Source organism: Aptenodytes patagonicus, chromosome 1, assembly GCF_965638725.1.
Source record: "Aptenodytes patagonicus chromosome 1, bAptPat1.pri.cur, whole genome shotgun sequence".
NCBI classification, from domain to species: Eukaryota; Metazoa; Chordata; class Aves; order Sphenisciformes; family Spheniscidae; genus Aptenodytes; species Aptenodytes patagonicus.
In genome coordinates, this window is record NC_134949.1 from 152,774,752 (window position 1) to 152,801,922 (window position 27,171).

The 27,171-nt window shown below is 42.3% G+C and overlaps 1 protein-coding gene across 5 annotated transcripts in view; it reads left to right on the plus strand.

Annotated features, from left to right (window-relative positions):
• Window positions 1-11,219: 11,219 nt before the first annotated feature.
• The window catches only part of UBE3A (ubiquitin protein ligase E3A), a 55,060-nt gene continuing 39,108 nt past the window's right edge, over window positions 11,220-27,171 (plus strand). For 3 of the 5 annotated variants that reach the window (XM_076359057.1, XM_076359022.1, XM_076359049.1), the window contains exons 1-2: window positions 11,220-11,567; window positions 19,867-19,934. The gene's annotated coding sequence lies outside the window, so the exon portion shown is untranslated. Of the gene's footprint in view, window positions 11,568-15,368; window positions 15,518-19,866; window positions 19,935-27,171 lie in introns of those variants that run through there. The other 2 variants (XM_076359031.1, XM_076359040.1) reach the window with 2 other exon arrangements.

The window sequence follows — 27,171 nt, forward strand, 5'->3', positions numbered from 1 at the left end:
ATATTCCATCATTCACATGACTTGCATATAGTCTGTGGCTTAAACAGCATAGAAAGTGGGCTTCTCTTGTGCTAAATATATATTTTTTTTAATTTAAGAGAGCGGAAACTGAAATATGAGCAGAAAGGACTCGTCAATGGGTGTCACTCTGTGAGGTGGCCTCTCCAGTTCTCCCTCACCATAAACACGTGTGTCTGTGGAAGGAAGATAAAGGTTGCATGCCCTCTGTGTCTGTGATGGGACAGCATGAGAGGCGTTTTCCTCTTCTAAGCGAAGTTCAACATGAAGTATAGAGCTGTTGTTCCTTATGTATTCCTTACCCAAATATTTGCAAATTGCCACAGTAAGACCGAGGATCACAACTTCACTTGGTGTTAAACTTCAGAGCTCATATCTAGTCCGGAGTGTTTTGACACTAATTTTGATACTATTTTCAACTACTTTCAGTTCATGATTTTACAGATTTGGCATCACTTTATTCGGGGGGGGGGGGGGGGGGGGGGAAGAAGATTTAGGCATGATAGCTAGTGTTTCGGCTAGTTATGTCTTAATTAGTAATTAAGTGTATGACGCACTTACAACACACTGTATGAAAGTACTATTTCCAGCATCAAAAGCATTATAGCATTAGAAATCAATCTACAACTCTAATTCCAGTTCATAAATGATTACAAGCACTTACTATGCTATATAACTCTTAGCTGAGGATCCTACATGCTTATAACTAAGCTTTTGAGAAGCCTGGAGTCTTGGCAGAGAAATCAAACCACAGTATTCACTCTCAGGGCAAAGATTTTCTTGTGTAAATCTTGCTTTCAGGTTCAGTAGGAGTGTTTTTATGGAGAAGGAAAAAAAAAAAGCAGGGAAAGCTACTTGCTACATTTAGGAACTCATTTGTTTAATTGAACAGTGGAGAGCATAACGGTCTGGAGTTATGGAATTAACCAAAATAATAAGATGAAAACAGAAGGATGTTCCTTCTGGAGCCAGTCTTAGAAACATCAATGTGGATACTTTAATGAAAGACAAACCCCCATCCTATACAACGCATCTTACCACATTTCCCCTCATTCTGAGGGACAGACCCTTCAGCAATTTCCAGCTGTTCACTCCAAGCTGGAGAGGGTAATTTGTGCCTTGAAGGAAAAGTTCCCATTCCAACACAGAAGTTCACACTGGTGATTGAGTCTCAAAGATGCAATTCTTATGGCTTTGGCTCCAACACCACACCAATTTAAAATTTACTGTACCTTTTCACCTCCTTTACGGTCATTACAGATAAGAAGTCCTAAATAACAGACAAGCATCCAGCCTTGCTCATACAGTAAGAACAAGAAACCAAAAACCGGCAGTCTACACTGTGATGTCCGCCATTACAGAATCTACATCGTGTAAGGGTCTTACCCTTGAAGTTATGCCTTGTGAGTGCTCATCCAGGCATACAATGCCTTTATGTCTGTAATGACATCAATTTTGATCAATTTAGAAACATGTAATGCTATTAATTTTCAATATCCTCTCTAGGACGGTGAGGATACCATGTGAGGTACTTCTTAAATCAGATGTCACTTGTGAAAAAGCATATAGGCGCTCACCCGCTGCTTCCTTTTGCAAAAGCGGTGTCAGTTCAACCTTTCAGGGTTACAGAATAATCCCTGGGCACAGAATCACATCTGCTCTGTGATTTTTTTTTTTAATATTTCTTTCCGTAATTGCAAGGCTGTCAGGGAACTTGTAGGCTTACAAAGGAAAACCTGACAAGAAGTCACAATTAACGTTTATTATATCTGTTTGAATCTGATCCTCATGTGCATGAAGAACATTATATTTCTTCTTCAATGTCTCTAAACAGTGTGAAGTAGCTGGTTTTTTATTTTTAAGTGCCTGCAATAAATGATCACTGTAGGTTTGTAAAGAAACTAGTTCAAAGGAGCTTGTCCGGTCTTTAGCAACACAATAATTTACTCACAAGTTTGGCCTTTCCATATAAGTAAAGTAAAATCAGTATTTCACAGTTCACACAGATTAAACATCAGCCTAGAAAATCAGCACCAAAAACAATACGCTGTTTCATACCTGAGCAGACTTTCTGAGAGACCAGAGAATGAAGATCCCGTTCTAAAAGATACTTATTTTTAGTTCAAATGAGTTCTGCATCCATCCAGCTCCAGTCATCATATTTGAAAGAGAAAAGCAATGGGAACAAGGACCTCTAAAGCACCTTGGTAAAACTCCAAGGTCTATTTCCATCCCAAGGGCCAAAACTTTCAGTACTTATGCAGGCAAAACTCCCACGTATTTCAACTGGATTTACCTCTGTCATGTAGGATTTCACTTTCTTGGTAAAAATATTTGTATTTCTTCAGCATGCCGGACAGAACGTATTATTTTCTAATATTACAAAATGTAAAATTAAGAAAGCAAAACTGTGAAAGCAAAATCACAAATGCAAAGAAGACCATAGGTCTATGTTTGGGCAGTGGTGGATTGACATGTATGGGATAGATGTTCAATGCTTTTCCAGACAAAACACTTATTGAATGCATTTGCTGGGTACATAATGACCTGGATGATCTCTTCTGCTATATGGGTATTACCAGTCCAGAGTATATTTCAGCTCTGGGGTCAAGAGGTGTGACATGGCCACATGCCAATGCCACATGGGGCTGAGACGGAGATTATATAGTAGTTTCCATAGAAAGGCAATGCAGGCACGTGGGTCAGACGCAGCCTGCAACACGCTCTAGCAGGACCCCAAGCATAAAATGACATACTCACGTAGATTTCTGTATGGTGCCTCCAATCCTACACTTCTGTGGTGAGCTCAACACTGGGGATGGTGGTTGTGTGAGGAGACAGACAATGGCTATGGTACTTTTAACCTCTGGGTTCAAACACAATTCATCCCTACCTTGGTAATAAATTAACATTTTCATCCCCTTCTCCCCAGCTACACTCTTTCAATGGTCAATGCCTCCAGCATCCTCATCCCACTGCCCCCTCCTCTGACGCTCCATGGAAGTAAGGCAGGGAGCAAGAGCCAAAACACAGGAATTAAATTTCCACCTAATACCAAAACCAGGCAATTCACTGGGACAAGGCATGTGAGGCAGCTTAAACTCTCCTTCTTCTCCCCCATCCCCTCTTACTTCTGTGTTTTCCTGCAAGCGGCAGCCAGCCAAGCATCTGGTGTTTATATATTGATGAAAAAACGTTGTGACTTGTATATTCTACCTTTCGGGTAAGGACATACTGCAGGGTAGGTCCCACTAGCTACAGGAGGTTGAACCTGGTATAGCTGACTCTGCAGCAGCAAGAGCTACAGTAAAATTAGTATTGCTGCTGAGGAAAGGAGGGGAGCTGGGCTTCTCTTCTAACATCTTCTAGCACCAGGGCCAAGAGAGGTTGGAGCTGTGGCTGATGCTTTTTCTTCTCAAGCTAAATTAGGTTTCATCTTCAAGCAGATACCCCTTGGGAGTGCCCTCCTTTTCAAATTAAAACCTCCCCAGACAACAGTATTACTAGTGCAGCTGTATAAAAATACTGGGTGTGGAAAGCTGCATATTGTATGCTAATTACTTGAGCCTTCAACTTTTCAATTATGTCATGACAACCTTTGAAACATCATTTATTTACTGGAAAAAATATGGATAGCTGGTTGGACCTTATTTCGCCAAGGTGCCGCTGCAGTGCTAATAACCAAACCATACTTTGTATTCAAGGAATGAGCTGTTTAAATAGGAAAGTAATTATGACATTAAAATGCCAAAGAAAAAAAATTGAATTTGTCACCCTGTAGTATAACCCAAGGGTAAAGTGAGTTTCTGGCATGACACAAGTTTCCCTTGGAAAAATAGAGTGTCTCGTCTCAAAAGCAATATTACCAATTGGGCATTGTGCAGTCCCTTGTTTTAGAAAAACATGTGCTGTGTTTGTGCTGGGATTGCTTGTAGAATATTTTTTTTAGCCTTGGCAGGTTGATAAATGCAGATGCCTGCACCCTTCCAAGCATTATTAAGCATGTCACATTAATTGCACAAAGTCATTTTGCTCTGCTCAGCGAGTCAGACTTCTATATATATCTTGGAAAAATAACGTAGGCATGTGGTCAGAAAAACAGCTGTCAGTCAGGCTCCTCTTTTACAACCGAAACAACAGTTAACCCAAACCTGCATAGCTATGTGACGTAAGGCAGTTTCAGCTGTGCTGCGTGCTGCAGAACATACCAAGATGTCCCCATGAAATCTCTGAGTAAACAAAAGCACTGCTCCTAAGCATCTTTCACAACTACAGCAACTGCTCAAGACTTCTTTCTGAAACCAGACACCACGTCAGGAACCAGGGCCAGGCTGTGAATGTAGAAAAGTGCGTGATACAGCACAGCAGAGAGCAAAAAGGCAAAAAAAAAAAAGGGTTGAAAATCCCTGCAGTGCTGGGGTCCTCATGGCACAGAACCAGGAAGAATGCAGAATGGCCAAAAAAAAGAGCATTTCCAGTTCATCTGAGGAGGTGACCAAAGGAAATATCGTGGAGACCTGCAGCGAAGCGCAAACTCCTCACCCCATGGGGAAGAACAGAAATGTCTATATTCTGCTCCTTCAAGAAGACTGGAGGAGGCAAGTGCAAGGCTGGCAGAAAGATGGTACACTAGACTTGGAGGCGAAGGGGTGTGCAGGAGCTGCTTCTCCTTTCACCCTGTTTCTTTCCAGAGGCCACTGTGCTGGGCAAAGCATTCAGGGAAACAAGACTCTCCCCTGACGAGCTTATTTCAGCAAAACGCAGCGGGAAATCTCCCTCAGCTCACAGGGAGGAACCAAAACAACCTCACTCGATCAAGATCAGTCTTTGGGCCAGAAATGAGAACTGCTTCAAGATAACATGAACCTCCACCACCTTAAACAAGAAACCAGTTCGCCTCTTCATGTGGGGAAAGGGGAGAACAAGTATGCTTTTCAGGACTCAGAAGCATGCACAGCCCTTCAGAAATGCCCACAGAAAAGTTCAATCCTTCGGGTTAAAATGAAGAACCGGAGGTAAGCAGCTCAGATCCTAGAATGAAATATTGAAAACCGCTCTCGATAGTATGTTCACTGATCACTCATCACCTTTTCCTTCTCCAGTGGGAATTTACGTTAATTGGAGGCATACTTGACAAAAGTGAATGTCAAGTTTAGTCAAGGAATGAAATAAACTTTTCTGAGTACTGCTTGCATTTCGCTTCTGTATTTTTCAAACTACTGTTTCTGTCTTGTGAATAAAAAGAGCAGTAATTTGGTAGAGTTTAAACATTCTCTTTGCCATTCCTACACACCAAACCAGTAACAAAAGCTAAGACTGGTTTCAGACATTAAAAATCAACACTGGCAAAAAAACACCCCTGTATAAAAACATATGGGAGGTGGGGGGAACCACATGTGGGCCATGCCCAGAGGACTTTGAAAAGTGAAGTGCCTGTTTCCCTATTTCCACTTGCTTCACTCATATCTGACTCCACTAAGAGTTTTACCACAGCTCTCAATACAAGGAGGGTCACGTTTACCGTAAGTGGCAAAGGGTGGAGTGGCCAGAAGGGGCTGGACAGGTTTTAAGATTTTGGGGGCACATTACTAACCACTTGAAATTAGTTAACTCCTCACCATCATGAGAGGAACGAGAGGAGAAAAGGTTAGAAGCAACGCCCACTTCAGTTGTGACCTGCCTTCTCCTACATCCAGGGCTCGAGCTCAAAGCATCTTGCTTGCCTGCCAAGGCCTGGCCATGCAGCTTCCACCACACTGTCTTAGCTTCGCCGCCTGCTTAAGATAAGGATTACACTGTATTAAGCCAACTGACTTGCAGTCCCCTATAGACAGCCTTAAGAGGTTAAGTCACCCTGTCTGTGTCGAAATTGAGGAGATCTGAGTCAAGAGTGTTATCCCCCCCCTGCTGCCCCGAAATTTCTACCAGGGAAAAAGAGAGGAACAGATGAGAGGACAGACCACCACAGTCCATCATCATCACCCAGTCACTACAGGGGTTTTTTATCTCCCCATTGCCCAGACTAAGCTCTAACTCAGAACCTCAGTATTTCATTATATTGCTGATGATCTTTTCCCCTTCCTTATCTTTTTATCTGCAAAGGGAGGCATAAAGCCTTCAGCTATCAGCAAGCCAAAGCATTTGGCTTGGGTCCCAAAGGCTCATAACACTTCAGTGTACTCCTTCTGTCTAAAAAGGATTAACTAAGGTAGATTGTTCACAAAAAGATGCCTATCATCTAAGGGGTTACACTTACAGAGCTTCACAATCTAATTTTCACTCACATAATTATTTGAAATCAACACAAAAAAAAAGTATTATCAGGTCATTTGTATTGGGGTTTTCACATGAAATGAGAACAGGATACACGCAGCATTCTGTGTGTGTTTATGAAGACATCTCCAGAGGAAACTATTTTCTACAAAGCTCTGAAGTGAGACATCAACATCTACTGAAATTAATATGCAGCAGACGGTTCACGATGGCATTTGTCCAGCATCACAAGTAAATGGTGAACAAGGCTTGGGATTCTATTTTTAATGTCCTTTTCCTCCTGCTGGAAACCGCTGCTTATTCCATACAACTTGTGTATGAGGCGAGTTGTATTTGTTCCCCTTCAGCAGTTAAAAAAAGACACTTGTTTCCAAATGTTCACATGCTAAGATTAGATTTTCTGCAGGGATTCTATGTAGCAACCAGGTTATTAGCTATAATTGTTGATTTTTACTTTTTTACCCAGCATTACTTCAGTCACGTAATTGATGCATCTCACTGGAGCCTGCTCTGCGGAGGGGATCGCTGCAAAATACAGCCTAACCACTTGTTCTCCTCAGCTGCAGTCCACACCCAGGCAGTAGAGCTGCAGCAGGGATTAGCGAGGAAGCAGGGAGGGAGTGGTGGCTTTTCCACAGGGAATTCCAATCAGATTTCTCCAAATTCGGAGTCTGCTCAGCTGGGCAGATCCAGTTGCTTTCCAGCAGCTGGCTATACCAATGTAAAGTAGCTGAAAGCACTCAAGGCAGCAAAAGCATTTCTGTACCCTAATATCTGAGCACTTCGGAATATGTAACATACTTAAATGAGGCAGGAAAGCACAATTTTGTAAAAGAAACAACTTGGGCACACCAATGGCCACAGTTAATCTATGGCAAGTCAAGCTACTTCAGTGTAAAAAAAGTTTCAGATGCATGATATAAAACCAAAAAGTGATTTAGTACTTCCCCCAAAATAGCAATTTATCCCTAGCAGAATCAAAGTGAAATCCATCCTGCAGCTTGGTCATCCGTGCACCACTGCTATAGAGCAATTTGCTTTGGGTATATTCCTTAATGTATCATTCTTCGCATGTCCACAGCCAACGTGATTTGTCCCACACCTCCTCAAACCAGAAGGAAGGCTGAGTCTTTTCATACCTGTGTCCTATTCAGAGAAGTCTCCTTCCCATACCTCTGCATCCAGCCAGTGCAATACATAAACCCCAGCATCCACGTCAGCCGGATCCATCCTGCACATTTCCTCCGTCTGCTATCATCTGCCTCTTCCTCACAATTGCATCGGTTTCTTCAGTGGAAAACCTGTGACATGTCTAAGCGATATTACCTCAGAGCTGTGATGGGCCGTGAGCTGCCCGTTACTAACCAGGGGCAAGATCTCAGGATTGCAATCAATAGTTCCATGGAAAAAAAATGCACTTGACGCTCTGCAAGGGCCAAAACACCCAACTCCGAACCAAGTGTCAGCTACTATATGGAAAGAAAGAGGGGTAAAAAAGACCATCGTCATATAAAGCCACAGTGTCCCTATCTTGGATATTTTGAGCAGTCCTGGTCCTTCCTGCTATAAGGATGCAAGAAGATGACCAAATGTCCTGATAAAAGTTACGGAGACAGCTTCCATGCAATGATTGACTGGAATATATTCCAGGAAGGGCTCTAGGAGTATCATCTAAGCATGCAGGGATAAAATAGTGAAGGTCAAAGCTAGGCTGGAGTTGAAACTGGTGAGGGATGTGAAGGACAGTAAGAGCATCTGTCGGTACACCAGCAGCAAAAGGAGGACTAAGGAAGTTGTGGCATTGCTGCTTAATGGGGCAGAGCACCTAGTGGCACAGGACACGGAAAAGACTATGTCAGTGCCGTGACTACTGGCAAGGTCTTGGGGCTCCCAGATCCCTATGGGTAGTAGCAAAGCTTGAGGGAGAAAGGTGCTGCTCACAGAAGAGGAGGATGAAGTTATGGACTACTTAGATAAACTGGACATATGTAAGCTCATGGGATCAGAGGGGAAACAACCAAGCACACCGAGAGCTGGCCAATGTCATCGTGAGGCCACCTTCTGTCATCTCTGAATGATTGTGGCGCTCATGGGAGGTCCCCAAGGACCGGAGACAATGAGGATCTGGGGAACTTATGGCTGATCAGCTTCATCTGAAACCCTGGGAGGTTATTTCCAGACTCAGTAAGAGCAAAAGGTGACTGAGAACAGCCAGCATGGATTTACCAAAAGCAAATTACACCTGACCAGCCTGAGCACCTCTGTGATGAGAAGACTGGCTCTGTAGGCAAGGGGAGAGCAGAAGATGTTGCTTACTTGGACTTTAGCCTGTGACATGCTTCCCCACAGCATCCTTATAGTCAAGCAGGAGACAAGGACTGGACACATGGGCTCTGCAACAGAGCAAGGGAAAAGCAGCAAGAGAGTGCATCTTCCAGATCCAGTTTTCTCAATATTATTATTTCTGAGGTAACAGGAAATCTCATGGCATAATAAACTTTGTCCTGAATCTGAAATTTTAATACATCAAAGTTGGCAGGTTTTGCTACTGTGTGGGAGACAGCCTCCGGATGCAGAAGTTTGTGTTCATTTCAGCGATTATGTTGAGATGAATACCGATGTCCATCTGAGCACAGCAATGCACCCTGCCTTCAGACCACACTGAAGTACGCCAGTGCTTCATTCAGTCCTAGTATTTCAGTTATGCATCTGCCCACCGTATTCTTTGTGAGCACCAGGACTCTCTGCACTGATTTGTAATGATGTAGTTTAAATCCACTGGTCTTACCAGCTATTACCCTGTAACACACACGTTAGGTCTTCCAAAACTGTGCTAAAAACTCTAATGTATCCATGTCTTAAAGATCTTAAACACACATTTCCTGGCCCAGAACAAATACTTGGCTTCAGTATCACGCTTTTGAGAATTTACGTTTATGGTTTTTAAAGCTTATTCTAACACTTAAGAACTTCTCATGCTTCTAGATTATACTTTTTTTTAAAAAAAAAGTATATTCTCTGCCAGGGTAGAACCACCTCTATTTAATTCCCTTTATTAAGGGATAATGTAAAAACGATTCAGATCTGTTTTCCTTTTTTCTTCCTACTTACTCCTTCCCCCCCCTTCTATGCTTGCAGCTCCACATATTCAATGCCTAAAAAAAGTCAACATCCCAAAAAGTCGAATTTTGCATGCGTTGCCCAATTTTGAAAGTATTTGATCAACCTGCTTTCAACATTGACCTGCCAAAACACAAATTTTACATGCGTTTTCAAATCCCTCAAAAAGCATACTTGCAACGCATGGGCCTGGGTGTAGGTAGGGGAGGGAAAGAAATGACCAGAGAGGCAACAGGAGAATTATTCGTAGGGGCAGACGAGTGAGCCAGGCAGCAGGCAGGGCTGTGCAGGACCAGAGGGTTTCCTGCCCACCCTTAGGGCCGCATGCCCGGGCCTCGCCGCTCGCCGACCCTCCCAGCCCCGCCAGCCAGTTCTGCCCTCTGTGCCCCCCAGGGTTGGGTTTTTTTAACATTTATTTAGATGCATATGTTACAAGAAAAAAATCAGTGATTCAAGAGTGAAAACATCGATGGTTTGGATAACATCAGGCTCTGGGTGACCTAAATTCACACCGTGGCGGCCCTCTGCCCACCTGCCCGCCGCTGCGGGCTGTGACGGCGAGGCCCTCCCTGCGCCTCGCCGCGAGCCAGCCGCCCAGCCCTTGCTCTCCCCGTCCTCTCCCCCCTCGCCTGCCGCCACGGCAGGGCCCAACACGGCTGGGGCGGCCAGGCCGGGCGCCGCCTGTCCCCGCGTGCCTCGGCTGGCCAGCAGCAGCGGCATATGGCTCGAACGCGGGCTCCCCTCCAGAGGTCACCGGCCATTCCCCTTCCCGCGCTCCCTCCCGCTGACCGGCCCTGGCACCCTGCCCAGACTAAACTTGATAAACCCTGGGCGGGCTGCCATGGGGGCCCGCCGGACAGGGCCGTCACCGCAGCGGGGTTTGGCAGTGGCGGGGCTCGGTGCGGACCTCGCCCGGGGGCTCGGAGGTGGCGGCGGCTGCTCTCCTTGCCGCAGCACCGACGGCCCCTTGCTGTGCCACCGCCCCTGGGCTGTGCATGTGCCTCGATGGCTGCGTGCCCGCGGGCCGGCAGCTGGGCACGTGCACGAGGTGTGTGGGCGTGGGTGTGTTTGCGTGCGTGCACGCGGAGGTACGTATGCATGTGCATGTGCACACGTGTGCCTGCACGTGTGTTGTGTATCAGTGTGCATGCACATCTATATGCATGTAACATGTGCATACACGTGCGTATGCGCATGCATGGGGACACGTATGCCCACGCGTACGCCTCCATACATGTGTTCCTGTGCACGCCCCCTGCATGTATGCCTCTATGCATGTGTATACGTACATGTGTGCGCCCACCAACGCACACACGTATATGTGCCTGCGTGTCGGTGCCTGCATGTGTACTCTTATGTATGCGCGCCTGGGCGCGTGCCCGCGGCTGCCCCGCGCGCCCCGCCAACGGCCGCGCTTCTCGCTCCCGCACCCCGCCCGGGGCTCGTCCCCGGGGCGGCCTGCGCACGCGCATGACGCGACTCCGAGCTCCGCCCCGCCCGGCGCGTCACCACCCCGCGCGCCGGGCTGACCGCCGCTCCATAGGGAAGGAGCCCCCGCCCCCACGCCGTCGCCCTCTTCCAACATGGCGGCTCCCGCCTCAGGCATGCAGGCACGCAGGCGCCGCCTCCGCTCCCTTCCGCCGGGCGCCGCGAGTGAAAAAGGCAGGAAGGAACCGGTCCGGGAACTCTATGGTTTCGCGCGGTGGGTAGCGTGGCGCAGCCGCCTCGTCCGCCCGCCCCCGCCCGCGTTGCACGCCGGGACACAGTGGGTCCTCCTTCCTGCCCCCCTCACCCCCGCCCGCCGCGAGTCCTCCGAGCTTGCGCCGCGCCGATATCCGCGTTGCTCCCAAGATGGTGGAGCGGGGCTCGGGCTGAGAGCGAGCGAGTCCGCGAGAGGAGGCGCACCCGCGGGCCCGGACCGTCCTCCCGCTCCTGCGCGCCGCGCCGCCGGCCTCGCCAGGCCGCTCGACTCTCCCTTCCCCGCCCCGCCAGGCCGCGGCCCCGTCTCCTCCGTCCCGGGGCCCCGACGGCTGCACCGGCAGCAGCAGCGGCGGCGCCTCCTCCTCCTCGCCTGCGGCCCGGCCCCGAGCGCGGCGCGGCCCCCGCATGAGCCCGGGCGGCGAGAGTGACCGGGAGCAGCAGGCCGCGGCGCCCAGGTCGGTAGGCGCTGCGCAGCACCCGGCCCGGGGGAGGGCCGGGAGGGGGGATGGCGCCCGTCTCACGCCGGCTCTGAAGGGGAGGGGGCCGGCAGGCGGCCCTGCCCGCTTCCCTCCGCCGGGGAGGTCCCCCACCTCGGGTGGGGAAAGCGGGCGGGAGGCGTCGGCGGCAGGGGTGCCTGGCCTCGGTGGTCCCTTCCCTCCTCCCCGTGAGGCACATGGGTGCGGGGCCGCCCCGTCCCTCCCCAGAAGCGGGAAGGCCGGGCGGGCGGGTGGCTCCGGGCTTCAGCCCGCCTCCCGGGGAGACCGGGCTTGCTGGGCGACCTTGGGTGAACCCAGCCTGCCCCTGCCTCAGTTTCCCGGCTCGGCCGAGCGGCGCAGTGGCCGTGCCTGCTCCGCGGGGCTGCTGTGGGCATGGAGTGCTCCGGTGCCTTCGGCATGGCCAGCTGTGGCGGTTGGGGAGGTTCGGGTATGTGAAGTACTGCCAGGGTGCATAACTAGTGCGCAAGGCCTGCTTAACAAAGTAGGTATGTTCACTTGCTCGTGTTACCTTCTATCCAGCCTGAAGAGTTGGATCTGCTAACCTGTGAACAGGCTGCTTTGCTGATAAACGTGATCTGTCACTCCTGGCTGCAGAACTTGCTGGGTTTCAGTTTTCAAGTGTACCTGCAGTATTTCTTTTAGAGGAACTCTGTGGGTTGTTATCGTTCACAGTCGATTTGTAAATCACATGTCTAAGATGATGTGACATGGTCATTCAGAAGTTACTACTGCTTGGGGAACAAAACATGTTCCACAACTCTCCTTTAAGTGGCAAGAACCTGCAATCTATAGACTTGTAGTTATGCTTTTTTTCCTCCGGTTAATGGAAATACTTGTTTATGTTTCCTTCTGCGTAAGCAATGTTCTAATTCTGAGACAAAGCCTGCGTCTTGCACATCACTTCAGGGGTGGTCCCTCTGTGTCTGTATGGAAACTTCCCTACCTCAGTAGGAGTCTGCAAACCTGAGGCTCTGTGAGAATCAGCTTGTCAGATTAGTTTTATTATGCCTCTTGCAAGTCTACCAAAAAGTTCCTCAGTGGAAATTGTACCTGATTTTAGCTTTGATTTCCTAAGGAAGTAAGACCTACGTGATTGTATTGTCAGTTTATCTTTTCTTTTTTTTTTTGACTGGTTTGAAAGGGAGAGGTCTAAAAGATAAGATTAAGTTCCTAATTCATGCAGATAGCATCCAGTTAGAGAGAGATTCCCTGCTAAGGGAGAAGCTACACTCTAAGTTTAACTGCATTGTTAGACATCTATGACTGGCTGGGAGAATAATGGAGATGGTGAGAGGTACCTCTTGATAAGAATGAAAACTGCTGGAAAATGGGCTTTACAGTTTTCACAAACTACTTGGTTTGGGTGGTGGCACTAAACACCCTGTGCCCTTTCATCTTCGAAACAGTTAAAGGAACTTTTTTCTTAATTTGAAAATATTATGAAACTCAGAGTTTATTGAGTGTGTTGAACTGAAAATATGTGTGTTACCAAATTGCTGTGGATATTCGGTAGTTTTCCTCACATACGTTTGTCTTTTAAAACAGATGCAGTTTGCAGTGCTTATGACTTGTCTTCATAACAGTAATGTTCTCTCAATTCAATACAGACAAACCTTGGAAGAAAAGCTAGACCACTACTTTGGTTTACAGGGCCAAAAAATACTTTTAATTGAAATTATTTCCATGCAATATTACAGATACTTCATCTCTCTTGTATGAATACCTTCCAGTCAACTCTAAATTTTTGCTATTTAATGTAGCATCTTTCATACTGGACTTAAGTTCTTTTTCTGTTTACCAGAGTTGTTTGCTATTTCTCCTCACTGGAGTATCCTGAGTATCTCCCAAGAATTTAGAAATAAAAGCACCAAGCTAGATGGCAAAATAAATGGTTTGATTTGTTTGGGGGTTTTAGGGGTATGATTGTGTGACTGTTAAAAAAAAAAAAAAAAGTTACTGAAGGAAAGACAGGCTTGAAAAAGCAGAGGTGTTAAACTTTTTCTCAGCAGTGAGTTTCAAAGCCTAGATATCTCAGTCCAGGTCCTGTTCAGAATTCTGATATTGTGGCGGTTTGATCCCGTTTTTAATAGCAAACAAAACTTTAAGCAGCAGCAGTAATTAAAAAAAAGACTAAAAGACATATGCAAATGATGATTCTTTTGTGAATGGAAGTTAAAACTGTGTGTATTTGTTAACTACATCTATGGATGTTCTCAGCTTGTTAGTCCCTGTAAGAGCACCTTGAGTTTGTCTGTTTTAATCAACTTAAGAAAATAAAACAGGTTCTCTTTATTTTCATTTAACTTTGCTTTTTGTAGGAGAAAACCTGCTTTGGAAATATGAAATGACATATGTACCCCACTGTAGAATCATGCTTATTTCACTATGAATATGTACTTTGTTGACATGCTCTTCACTAGTTCTCTATGAATTCATGGGTTCTACTTAACCAAATACATAATTGGGGGAGGAAATATCCTTGAGTCAAATTTTAATAGTTATAAATATGTTTAACTGTGAACATGTTTAAGCATATAACACTTTGTATAAACAATAATTAGTGTAGTACATGATATGACACTTATCATGAAATGAATTTAGTGTTTACATTTTGTAAATTTGCATCATCTTAGTTTTTGCTATGCAGGAAAGATTTATTTTTTTTATTGTTTTTTTGCCTCTGCTACTTTTGGTTTCAGTTTACTTAGTGAATGTCCAGAGAGAATTCATCTTTTTTTAAACGCAGGAAATGTCTTTCTCCCTCCCCACACCAGTGTATTCATACACTGGAAGGTAAAAGCCACTGATTCTTAAAAATAGAACATGCAATTGAGGGACGAGGAGAGAATTCCTAAAGTATGTAGGCATATATCTCATTTTAAGTGTCAATCTTCGTTTCTGGTACTGTGGGCCAGGTCTTTGCTTCACTTTAGTTAATGAATTGATATTGATTTTTAAACAAAGGAGGTGTGTTTTACACTTTTTCTGAACTATCCAGTATATTTAAGGTAGCTATGAGTTTTATAGAGAAGCATTGTTGAAAGATTTTCTGTCATTAATCAAATTCTGATTTGTACATGGAAGGAGAGGGGTAATACGTTTGCTATCAGGGTCTGTAACAATTTGCAGCAATGAGCAAATCGCATGTTTGAAGTGACTTTTGTCACCTTAAATACTTTGACCTTAACATTTACTGCATTAACTTCCTGTATTTACAGGCAGTGCCTGACAGCCTCGTAAGGCTGTATTGCCCATGAATGAAAGTTTTGGGGAAAAAGCTAGTTCATATGAATAGTGATGTGTGTAATGTATCTGGTTGGTTAGCAGAAAGTCAGCAAATACAGTGTAAAGGTAATATTTTGTAACAAAGCAACGCTTCGGTAGCTATACCAGCTGGTGAGACATTTCTTCAAGAAAATAACCTCATAGGAGAAATATAAAAGAGATAAAATCAAATAATGTTGAGATCCAGGATTCATGTTTGGCAATGTAACATGTGAACAAATAGCACTTTAAATGGCTATTTTTGAATAGTTCCACCTTCTTGTGGCTAGGAGTGACAGAACTTACTGATGACAAAATAACTTACTGGTTGCAAAATTACATTATAAATTAAATATTAGCATAGTGTTCTGTCTCACAAATACTCTTATGAATTAATCTCTTAAAGGAAGCATTAACTACTTCTTACTTTTAATAGGTTGAGCCTGCTTCCCTGTATTATGCAAACTGCTGAATGGAGGAAGGGGGCGGAAGTCAGTCTTTACCGATACTCTTTCCGTTACCATCCTGCATGGTTCTTTACCCATGTTTTACAGGGTGGTGAAGAATTAGGAGAAGCTGCAGTTGTTCAGCTGAGTGGAACTAAATGGGTGGCTTCCCTCTGGACCCTCACTTCACTGTCTTAGGTAAGAGGGGTGACCTGCTTCTTTTGAAGCAACTTGCATTTCCTTAGAACAGAGATATATGTGTTTTAAGAGAAACTTCTAGTTAGCAAAGTGAGGTTTGGACTCTTGGTTTTGGGGATTTTTTTTGTAATCTGGTGGATTGAAAAGGATATTCACAGTATGCAGCTGTTCAAGACTTTTCATCAAAAAGCGTTACTCTTTACATCCATCCGAATAGCTTTAAAAACATGCTCTGTGTTCACATACTTTACTTTTGAGAATCATGCTTATCTTGTGTAGTATGTCAACAGTGGGACTGTACCTAGAGGTGAATTACAGTGGTGATGTTTTAGCACAAACTTGAACTGATGTACCGGTTGGCTGCTTGATATGGAGGGTGCTACTTTTTTTCACGTTCAATCCTTGTATGACATAATTTCAAAGCTGTGGCCTAAGTAACTGAGTAACACAAAATTTAAGTGTCTCAAATTGTAAGGTACAGTATCTCAGTTTGAAACCCAATGGAAATTTGGTCTTGGCGGGCCTTGCATCAACTGGTGGGATCAAAGCAGAAAATCATGGAACCCATATTTGGGTTTGGTGGTTGTTGCATAATTGTCTGGCAGCGATTAGTCAGCATGGTTTGCTTTTCATTCTGGTGTCCTGTGAGGACTGCAGCAGGACTTCTGCTGTCTTGACCAAGCTAGAGTTCTAGGGGTGAAGCCTAGTTCTTCATCTTTCCTTCCTAGAGGAGACCATATCTTACTCCCTTTGGTGGACCCCTTTTTGGACTTGTTGATACTTCCTTGATAATCATTACACCAAAGAAATTGGTGAAATGAGGAGATTAGAATGACAAACCCCCCCTCTCCCTTACCTTTAGGAGCTGTGTGCAGAGGAGGCACAAGAGCTGTCGGTAACATGTTGCCAAGCTTGCGCAGTGCTGAGAGATGCCAGACTTGTCCAGGCAGCCAGGCTCTGGCACTACTTGTGTACTCCTGCTCTGGTATGCTCTGTGGGACCCAGGTTGGAGCAGCTGCAGTTCAGCAGGCTTGGGGTGTTAGAGGGTGGTGGAGTGGCTCTTAAAGGAGCTGAACTTCTAAAATGGGCTGCGGGTCAAAATACTTCAGGAAATGCTGCCATAGTTGTAGATGAGTTTTTCTTTTGCATTATGGTTAGTCATGTGTTTGAGCCGATTACTTTAATGCTTAAAATATTTTCATTTTACGGTACCGTATTTTTCGTTGTCTTAAAAGGTATCAAAACTTTTACAAAGCTAGATAATACCGAAGAGGTCTATCACTACTTCAGAATTTCTATTTCCAATATGATGTTTTTATCTTTCTTGTTTGTATAGCCATATTCAGATAATTATTACTTTTTATTTCACAGTGAAATCTCATGTCCAAAGTCTTGGTGATGAACATTGTGGTGTAATATGTGTATATACCCTATTTTATTTTTAGAAAGTCCAGGGTATACTAGCATACATTGGCTGCAGTAGCAGCACCTAGATGTATTTCAGCTGTTATAGCAAAACTTGCCTATTGTGGATGATAGAAATACATACTTGCAGTCCACACAACCTGCAAGTCCCATGAGGAGTTCAAGGACACGGGAGCTCTTAAGAGAGTGATCACTTCTGTGAAATATTGGTGTTTCTTGGTTGCAAAGGTTGAGCCCTTTACATTGTAAGGTGGTGATAAATACTCCATTTGCATGGTTCCTATGACCTGAGTATCTTATTGAAAGAAGGATGTTTGTAAATACTTGGTTTTTATTTGGCTAATGTTATTATATTAAGAATGTCAGTCATGGAAGAAAATTATTCTTATTTGAACTTATATATTTGAAATTGTGTGAGAGAATCTATAATATTAGGTAAAATACCTACCATTTTCTTTAGGGTAGTGCGCTCAGAATTTTTTCTTCTACTCCTGTCTTGTGACAGTTATTGGGGGGAAAAAAAAAAGAAAAAAAAAAAGGTGGAAAATGTCGTTTAAGCACCTGATAGAGGTGACTTCATGATGTCTTTCATCAAGCCAGACATGAGAGTTGCAAAGTATTTTTTGTAATTTATAATTCATTTCTTAAATGTTCTGCAGTTTTGTATGCTACAGTTTGGTTAATTCAGTAGTTTACCATCTTTGTTAATATCATTCAGTGTGCCTTGAAGTCTGTTTTTCTTATTGAAAATGTATGACATAGTTGTAAAAAAGCATCTCTTTTGGCTCTGGTCATGGAACAGATCAAGATTTCTTTGTTGAGTGGAAGCAATAGTGGTAGCCATGCTTTTAGTCACATCTGCCATTTGCGTTTTTTTTAGGCAGATGTGGCTTAATGCTAATTAATAAGTATACTAAAGGTGAATGTTGAAGCACATCTGACTTCATGAAATTATTTTCATTCCTTTTAGACAAGCATTACAGATTCCATATTTAATTTTGTTATTGTTCATGTAGCCTTTGAGCAAATTTTTTTTAGTAGACTGCTGAACTTCTGCTCTGCCTTGGTGGTAGCTGGTGGGGGGAGATTGAGGAAAGAGAATTGGAAGTCCAGGAGCTTCGGTTTTGTGCTGTTGGAATTAGTTACTCTGCTGCTAGCTACTTGTTATAAAGCAAATCCCCTGTCTCCATCTCCTCCACTGTGGTCCTCTTTCTTCTGTAAATTGTACTGTCTTAAACGACATAGCTTCAGTTATGTTGGGAACCTTTGCTTTCTTTTCTCCTATTGCTGGGCAATAATCATAAGATCCCTGATAGATGTATTTGTGATACTTTTTCATGCTGTACTTTGTGCTCTGCTCGTACTCTGTGCACACTGAAAGTTGGTGCTTTTGTACCTTAGAGGAGAGTGAGTGAATTTTATGTAGATGACATTGGTCTGTGTGTGTACGTGAACAAATATACATTGGCGTTTAAGCCAGAAGTCCTGTGATACAAAGTGTGAAAATACTGGTCACATTTGTCAGAATACTTTTAACTGAGTTTGCCTAATGGCGTCACAGTGAATGAAGAATTATTCTTTAATAGAATATAAGATGGATATTCTGGATTTCTGCTGTTGGTATGGAGTGGAAGTGCCACCTCTGAACAGGAAAATCTCATATTGTTCAGATAAATTCTTTTTTTTTCTTCTGAATGGTAGTAAAGCTTTATTGACACAGTTGCACAACGTTAACTCATTAATCCTAAGTGTACATAAATCCACATAATTATAATTGTTGAGATAACAATCTTGTTTCATGAAACAGGTAGGGTGCCCTATTTAACTTTTTTCTTTAAATACAAAAAATTGTGTACAAACTGTTAGTGCTGTAGAGCTTTACTGCCATGACTGTGTCAGTCCAGGATCACCCCATTTCACATCCCTGATAAAGAATTGGGCCTTTGGTACTGGATGGGTTCTCTCTGGTTTGACATCTTTTAAGACAAACCTGAATGTACTCTTAAGGTAACCAGATCAGGGTTTCCTTTGTGGGAATTCTGATCTATATCGGAGATGAGCCTAAATCAGCTGCATTGGATTTGTTTGTTCTTAATAGAGTTTTAGAACCAAGAAATTAAGTATTAAATCTTCACAGTACTAAAAATGTGATACTCTGTGCCAAATGAGTAACTTCTTGGAAAGTAATTATTAGATTTCTTTAGTTATATGCCTATACGCCTGTTTCCGTCACTTTTTCCCCTGAAATTGGTTGTGCTTTTAGGTGTTTGTTGAAAATGTTTGGCGTATATTTTAGTCATGCATCCCTTGTTAATTATAGCTTCCCTGAAAATGGACAATTTCTAGAAAAGCTTATCAAACTCCAGCAATTTTGTGCAGCTAGGACAAAGATGTTCTATCTGTGACTTCTTTTGAGTGTTGGTTTTTTTTTTCTTATTGTAAATACCAATTCTTAAAAAAAAAAAAAAGGGGGTGGGGGTGGGAAGGAGAAACCTTGCCAGAATCTTCCAGAAGAAGGAAATGGATACTTGTAATGAACTGGATGAATGGAATTGTAAAACTCTATTGCATCACTAGAGAGGAAAGAATAAGGAACGTTGTTTCTATGGACTTTCTGCTTTTGTAGTTTCCCTAACATACTAAGTATTTTCTGTTGTGTTTTTTATGGGAAGTATGATTTGGGAAGTCATACGATTTAGGTAGTCCTCTGAGGAGCAGGGAGTTGGACTCGATCCTTATGGGTCCCTTCCAACTTGCGATATTCTGTGATTCTATTCTATGATTCTATATATATATTTCCTTTAGTTGCAAACTTCTGATTAACTGAATGGCCATTCTTGAATGTATCGTTCTGAAGTTGCATTGAGTTTCAGATTGCTATGGAGCATAGTGCAAAAACTGAAATGTAATGTTTTGCATTATAGGTACAAGAACTGTAGAAGTCCGCTTTAGAATTTGAAAGAACAAGTTTCTGCAGCTCTGGAAAGATATGGTATGTTTATATTTTCACTTATATTGTGTGTATGCTAATAATCATAATAACAAATATTTATACTTTTGTTCCCTGGTTTTAAAAAAAAGTTGAAAATAAATTCAGGAAGAAACACACACGCACTCTCTTTTTTCCCATATTTTTTTGACTGTGATGTCTATTACTTAGGCATAGTTCTCTAGAAAACTGAATTACTTGGTTTTTCTTGGAGAAAATAAATACTGATGATACAACATTGGTGAATCCCCTTTTGATTTGTTTCACAAGCTCAGCATCACACTGCTACCATCCATCTATTTCTCCATGGATTGGATAAGAGTCAGTGCTGTTTCTGAAAGATTTTTTTCCTTGCTGCTGAGCATATTTATAGTGAGGCTTGTACAGTTTTTAGGTATGACTTGCAAAGTAAGTTCAGAACTACTAGAAAACTTAAGAAAACATCAGTGTAAGTCAAATTTGTAAATTGGAATGTTAGGAAATACAGAAATGTATCTTCGGTAGCAGTGCTAACGTGAGCCCATGGCACATAGTGTCTCTTTTTGTCTAGGGTCTTAAATGTCCAGCCAGCTTGAAAATATGTACATGCATTACAGCAAGGTTGGAACCTTAACTTGTAGTTATTTTAATTTCCATTTTCTAACTTTATTCTGGTGTAGTCCAGTGGAGATACCTGGTAGTATGGAATAACTGCACCACTCTGTAGTGTCTCAAGTCCCGTAGTTCTGCAACTTGGTACATAGGGAATTTTTGAAACTTTCTGCATTGCTGCATTCAGAATAACAATTATTGTTTAAGTACATTTTTCTACCATATTAAATAGGTCTGTTAATGCATATATAAAATTGTATGTAGTTACTTCAACAACGACATCTAAGCTGTGTGTGTACTTTCTTTTTTAACCACTTAAAATGTGGGGAAGAACTTGGTAACTGCTGATACAAGTTTTATACCCTGTGTGTTTATGTCTAGATTTTTCTTTTGAAGATACTTAACATAAGAACATATTTAAAGTTTTGAAATCTCAACCTTGCAGAAGGGTTGTTGGGTGTCTTTTTTTTTTCTTAAGTTCTGTTTCGTAGGAAGCTATAGACAGGAGCTAAAATGATTCATTCTAAGCTGAAATTTTAAATATAGTGTGTGCTAATTAAAAACTGTAAATCTCTTATAAAGCCATAATGTTACATTATCACAATCCAGATGTTCCTGAGAGAATTGTATAGATTGGTCCTTTACTCTAGCAGGCATCTGGCAGGTAGTATATATTCATTTTTGCACCCACAGCACCACTGGGACCACCCACCTGCTTCTTGCTCTCCAGTTTCAATACCAGTTGTGTGTATGATGGCTCTTCTTCAAACCTAAGCTGTTATTTCTTTATTGCCATTATTTCTGCTGGCTGCTTTTTTCTGAATGTTTAACTGCTTGCCACTGTATGTATGCGTAGAGTCTTTGTGATGGTATGTGCTTCATAAATTGATGAACAAGAATTCCCCTCTGATCCTCCGCAACTTGAGTAATTAATACTAATGGAACATCAGAAAAGCTGAATAATATGCTACAGAATTGCATGATTGCTTGGGCTTAATATGAACTATATATAAACAAATATGCTGGTGACACTGGAGAACTTGGTGAACAGAAAGGTACTTTACATGGAAGGCTGCATGGAATATGGATGGCAAAAGACAGCAAAACAACAAAGCATAAGCAAAAGGACAGATGGAATAAAAGTTTAAATATTAAAGCTGAAGTGAAGCTTGTAAAACTTACCCATTTGGAAAATAACTTAATGTGATACCTAGCCAGTAAAAGGAGAGCTACTAAAAGAAATTTAAGTAGATGATTGGATTTCACCTCCTGATGTAGGAGGGGCTTTCCATTCATAACTGTATATCATTTTGGAGGGAGCCTGAGGTAGCAGGCATAACTGAGAGAAACAAATGGTTCTGCTGCAAAAAAATGAGTGTGTGTAGTAGAAGAAAAATCAGCTATGGTCAAAGTGAAAAATGAAGAAGCTAAAGATAATTTCAGGTGTTTCCCACTTTTACAAAGGTGAATAAGGTACATCTATGATGTTACTGAAATAAGGTACATCTATGATGTTACTGAAATATCAAACCAAAAACAAATGTTGAAGGGAAAATCTAGTATCCAGAGTTGCGCGGGCAGTTGTAGAAGATGAGAATAACGCACAGGCCTTTAGCTTTGGGGTGGGGGGAGCGAATGGGAGCAAACACCAGACCTTTTTCTGTTACTATGTGATTTGTGGAGTATTGACATCAAAGCAAAGTAAGTATAGATTTATATAAAAGCTATAATATCTGTATAGTTGATCTCTGTATATTGAGATGCACTAAATTCTACCTTTATTAAACTCAGTAAGTTGTGTTGTTACTGAAATGTAAATTCCAGAATGGCACCAGCTTTAATTTGAAGATTCAGATCCCCACCCCAAATAATTTATTCAAGTGTTAATTGTCCTCACTATCCTGCATGCTTGTGTTCCTACTCTAATTTGAGTTTGTCAGCCTTCGGTTTCTAGTCATGTGGGGGTTTTATATGCTTTCTTTTAATTGGAGGATCTCTTTCATGTATTCTTTCTGTGCTATGAGAGGACTTAGTTTCTTCCAGTATCCGTATTGATTAGCTTGGTTAACTTTGAACTCTTTCCATTATCTAATCACAAGGCACTTTCTCCCATCTTCATGCTGTCTTTGTGGCTCTTTTCTGCTACTTCTGGAACACTTTTGAAGAATATTGAATAATTGGAGAACTGGGCTCAAGTTTTGTACATGTCTGAAGTACTTCGTGCAGATGAACAGACACCTTTCCAGGAACCCTTCATGAGTCATACCTGTTGTCCTAGCTGTAATACTGGGAGCATGTGTGTGTTTGCTCATCAGTTGTGGCTGCCTTAGTCACTTTAGGTTGGCATTTTCCAGGATAGAACCCAATTCTTTTGGTCTTCTAACTATGTGATTTTGTATTTGTTGTTGTTAGTTGGATGGTTTCGTTTGCCAGGCAGTGGAAGAAAATTCGTATAGATGGCAGTGGAAGAAAATTCATATAGATGCCTTATTACTGTTTTTTTTTTGCAGCACCATTAGCATTTATGTAATGAGGTTTTATTAGTGGCTGTTTTATTTTACTTTAGGACCATTGATGATTTGACCTGCTATTAATTGCATGAAGAAAACTTCTGGAATCTTACATCTTTTCATGTTTTCTGTGTTGGAAGCAGCATGCAGGCAACAAAAGCAATTGATGTTTCCAACCTTATCAGGAAATTAAAAGTCTCAAGCACACCTATTACTTTTTTTTTTTCCTGCAAGTGACAGTTAAGATTGAACTCAGGAATTTGGTGAATATTCTACAACTTCCTCCAGGCCATTTGGTGAATCAATCTCAAGTTATAAAAGGCCAGTTTGCCTATTAGTTGACACTTCCTTTTTTGAAGTAGTAAGCTAGCTAGGGTAGTTCCGAGGGCACCTTTTACTGTATAGATGATGACTGTCCGTTTCATCATGGTACTCAGTTATTCTGGAAATGTATCAAATTTGAGAAGAGCATTCATTCTTGGGGGGTTCAGAGGGATTCTTCAGAAAACATACAAAAGCTGTCTTTAGTTGTATCTTGAGAGATGGTTATTTTTAATTAAGCAACTCAAGTTCTGTCACTAGAAGGTAAGGAAGGTCATGGTACTTCTTTTGTACAGGTGAATCACCCCCATTTTCATTAGATCATCTGTCAAAAAGAGAATCTTAAAAAAAAAAAAAATTTGGATCAAAGATTGCTTGGGTGGAAACTTAAATTCTTTTGTAAAGGAAACTTAAATTCTTAAAAATGCCACCTCCCTGGGCACCCATCACTCAGTAAAGTCAGTAAGAAGTCATAGTTTAAATAAGAAAAGTGTTCCTTCACTCGGGGATCTTCCTAGACCTCAGATACTGGGTGTCAGCTGCCAGCTAGCTGTGCTGTCACAGAAACTGAACATCTCTACACCAGGTAACATAAGGAAAGTAATAGGTATAGGAAATCCATGTAAGTGACAACTTTCCATTAAATGGTTTGTAGCTGGAAGTTTTTTGGCTTTATTTTTGATTGCTGGCAAATAGGTACTTATGTTCTCCATGGTGTGGCTTTAGGTTCTGTGTTTTGAAACTGGGGGCCACTTCTTGGCTCATGTTTGTGATTCCAGACTTTCAAGATTAAATGAAATGTGCAAAGAGAAGATCTCATCAGGCTATGCAACAAAGTTGGTTTTCAGCCCCTTTTTATGCAGCTGAACTTGGTTTCTGACTTCTTGTTCTTTCACTGATTTATTATTTATTTCCTCCCTCTTTTTCAGTTGATAGGGGAACATTCTTTTCAGAAAATCTGCACTTTTGTTACCTTGGAGAAATGGGTGTAGTCTCAAAATACTGCATAAACATAGTTTATCCTGTTCGCTCTCAATGAGTGCTACTCCATGCTATACAGGGTTCTTTAGATACATGGTTTGAAGGCATGGATCTTGTTATTGTCTTGCTAATTATAACAGGGGTTGCTGCAGCCCTGGTTGAATCTACCTCTTGTAAATAGTCACTAGGCAAATGTAGATGTGTCTGTACTGGAGCCTGCCCAGTCCCAAAGAGCCTCTAGTGGCCGTCTTGGGTTTCTCAGACATACTCTACAGGCACAAACTGTGTTTGATACCTTCAGCTGCTCTGTGTGTCTGTGAAAGCCTAAACTGTAAGCCACGCTAATCATGACAGTGAAGAACGGAGAAGCCTGTTTGAGTAACTCTGCTCTAAGAATAAATACTTGTTTTGGGGCTGCTGTTGCAGGGTCCTACCTTCTAGAAGGTAAGTTACATCCAGAGATATTTTGTAAAGGAATTCCTATGACAGAAAAGCAGCTGGTTTAGGTCAGTTTCCTATTCTTCATAATCCTCTTTTCCAAGATGCTAGTCTATTCATCAGTGTGGTTTCCCTTTCCTGATCAAGTAGTGTCCTTTGACTGTCTTACCGTATTTTTTTTTCTGCCTTTTTTGGATCCAGCAGTCAAAATGTCCTTTGTTCAAACTAGACTCAGAATAAGGGATCTTTGATGGTAGTCTCCTTCACCACCCACCCCATGTTTCAACATGCTGGACTTTTTGCCAGCAGACAGTACTCTGCTGATGCATGAATGAGTAAGGTTTTAGAAAAATGAATTCTTTCATCTGTGCTAGGGAATCCTTGCCAATCATACTCTGTCCCACAGGAGTGGCAGCAAGGATAGGTGGGGAAGATAGGACAAGAAGGAGATAGAAGGGAAAATGATTCATTAAGATTTCTTGCATCTGGATTGTTAAAAAGGAGCACAAGATTTTTAGACCCCAGTACAGTAAATCTTGTTTTAAGGTATGTTGTACCAGATTAGAAATGCTGCAACTACCTGATTCAAAGCTCTGATCCACAATAAATTCAATTTGTAGATACAAATTTCACTACAAAACTTAGATGAGTTAACTTCAGCTCGATGAGATTCATGCCAGTTTGGATACTGCCTCTCTTCACGGAGCTGCTGCAGATACTATGTTCGGTGGTGTGGTAAATCTGACTAACAGAGTTGGATCTGTGTCAGGCCTGGGCACAAACTTGTCTTGGCCATGATAGTGGAGCTGCCACCTCAGTGCGTATTCTTTAACATTCCAAAATCTGATGTTTTTTTAATCCAGCACCAACACTTCATGTGTTCCTTCACTGTTGACAATCGTGTTCATGACCTCTCTCCTCCCATATGAAACAGCCTGAGGAAAAACCTGTTTTACTAGGGCTGCTGTCAGCCTGTTGTTCTAACATGCTTCCATTTGAATGGAAGACTACTGTAATTAGCTTTTGCCCATGGTCTGGGTGATAGCAGAGTCTAGGTAGGGAGTGATTGATTCGGCACACTCCAGAACATGAGCTGGTACTTCCAGCAGTCAGACAGAATGCAGGTTTCCCAACCAACGAGGCATTAGAGATTACACCACTGTCCTCTTTGACCAGCATACTAAAAGTTACTTGGGCAAAGAGCTACAAGGGGGTTTAATTTCTAAATGCATTTTTGCAGAGCCATTTCACATCAGTTCAGGAAGCAGCAAGAATTTAGAATTAACTTTAGAAGAAAGCACTGCCTTAGAATAGGCATCTGTTTCTTTAAAGCTAAGGCTTGCCTGAAAGTGGACATTGTCAGGTCTTAAACAATCAAAATGCCATAAGCAGTGTTTTAAGGCTGCTTAACTTTTTCTTAGTTTTGCATCAGCATCATGGGTTTTGCTGTTTGCTTTTCTGCACAGCTGATGGACAGCAAACATTAATTTGAAAATCTTCACCCTGTTTGTCATTTAATGTTGATAGATGAGGAACCTTTCCAACTGACTTTTATTCATTGTGCTGTGTTCCTGGCATTGACTCAGTTAAACTTTCAGAATTTAGACCTGTAAAACATAGGTACTAGAAAACCTCTGTTTTGTTTCGGAGGTTTTCGGTAACCTGCTTTTTCGCTTTCCTTATGTCAACTGCACTTGTGTTTAGATGAGAAGACTCAAATATTACTGATGCTAAAATAATTAAATGGCACTTTTCCTACCTCAAGGAATGTACGCGATAAACCTAATAAGCATCTTTCTGAAACTAACACAAATTTTGTTCCATTGCAGAGTTTGTAGCAGAATGGCAAATTGTAGTAGAACAGCAAAAATCAGCAGCTTTTCTGACAAACTTTAGAAAATCATGGGCCTTGCTTACTGATCAGTGATTTCATATCTCTGACAAGTCAACAGATACAAATTAGCATTGAGAATGCTTGATTGCTCATCGAACCTAAGACCTTACTGAAAGACTCTTGTAGAAGCACAAAAGCTTTCTTTACTGAAACATTTGAAGCTGTCTGATGTGCTCTCTTAGTATTTGCACCAGATTGTTATGACTGCAGGTGTTGCAGAGAGCTGCGGGTGTGCCCTCAATAGCTTGCTAGCCTTTGTGCACCTTGCTTCTGTATGAGGCTTCTGCTGCATGGCAACCTACAAATGTGGGGTTTCATCTGGGTTAGAGCCACAGGAATAAACTTCTCGGATACTGTACAGAGGTCTGTCTTTATAGCTACCGGCTGTTTAGAGAAAGTAAGATAACTATTTACTAAATACAGTAATAACATTTCAATTTTAATCAAAACTTTATATTAACAGAAAGTGAATAATGCTGTTTGTGATGTGACCCTCCATCAGAGG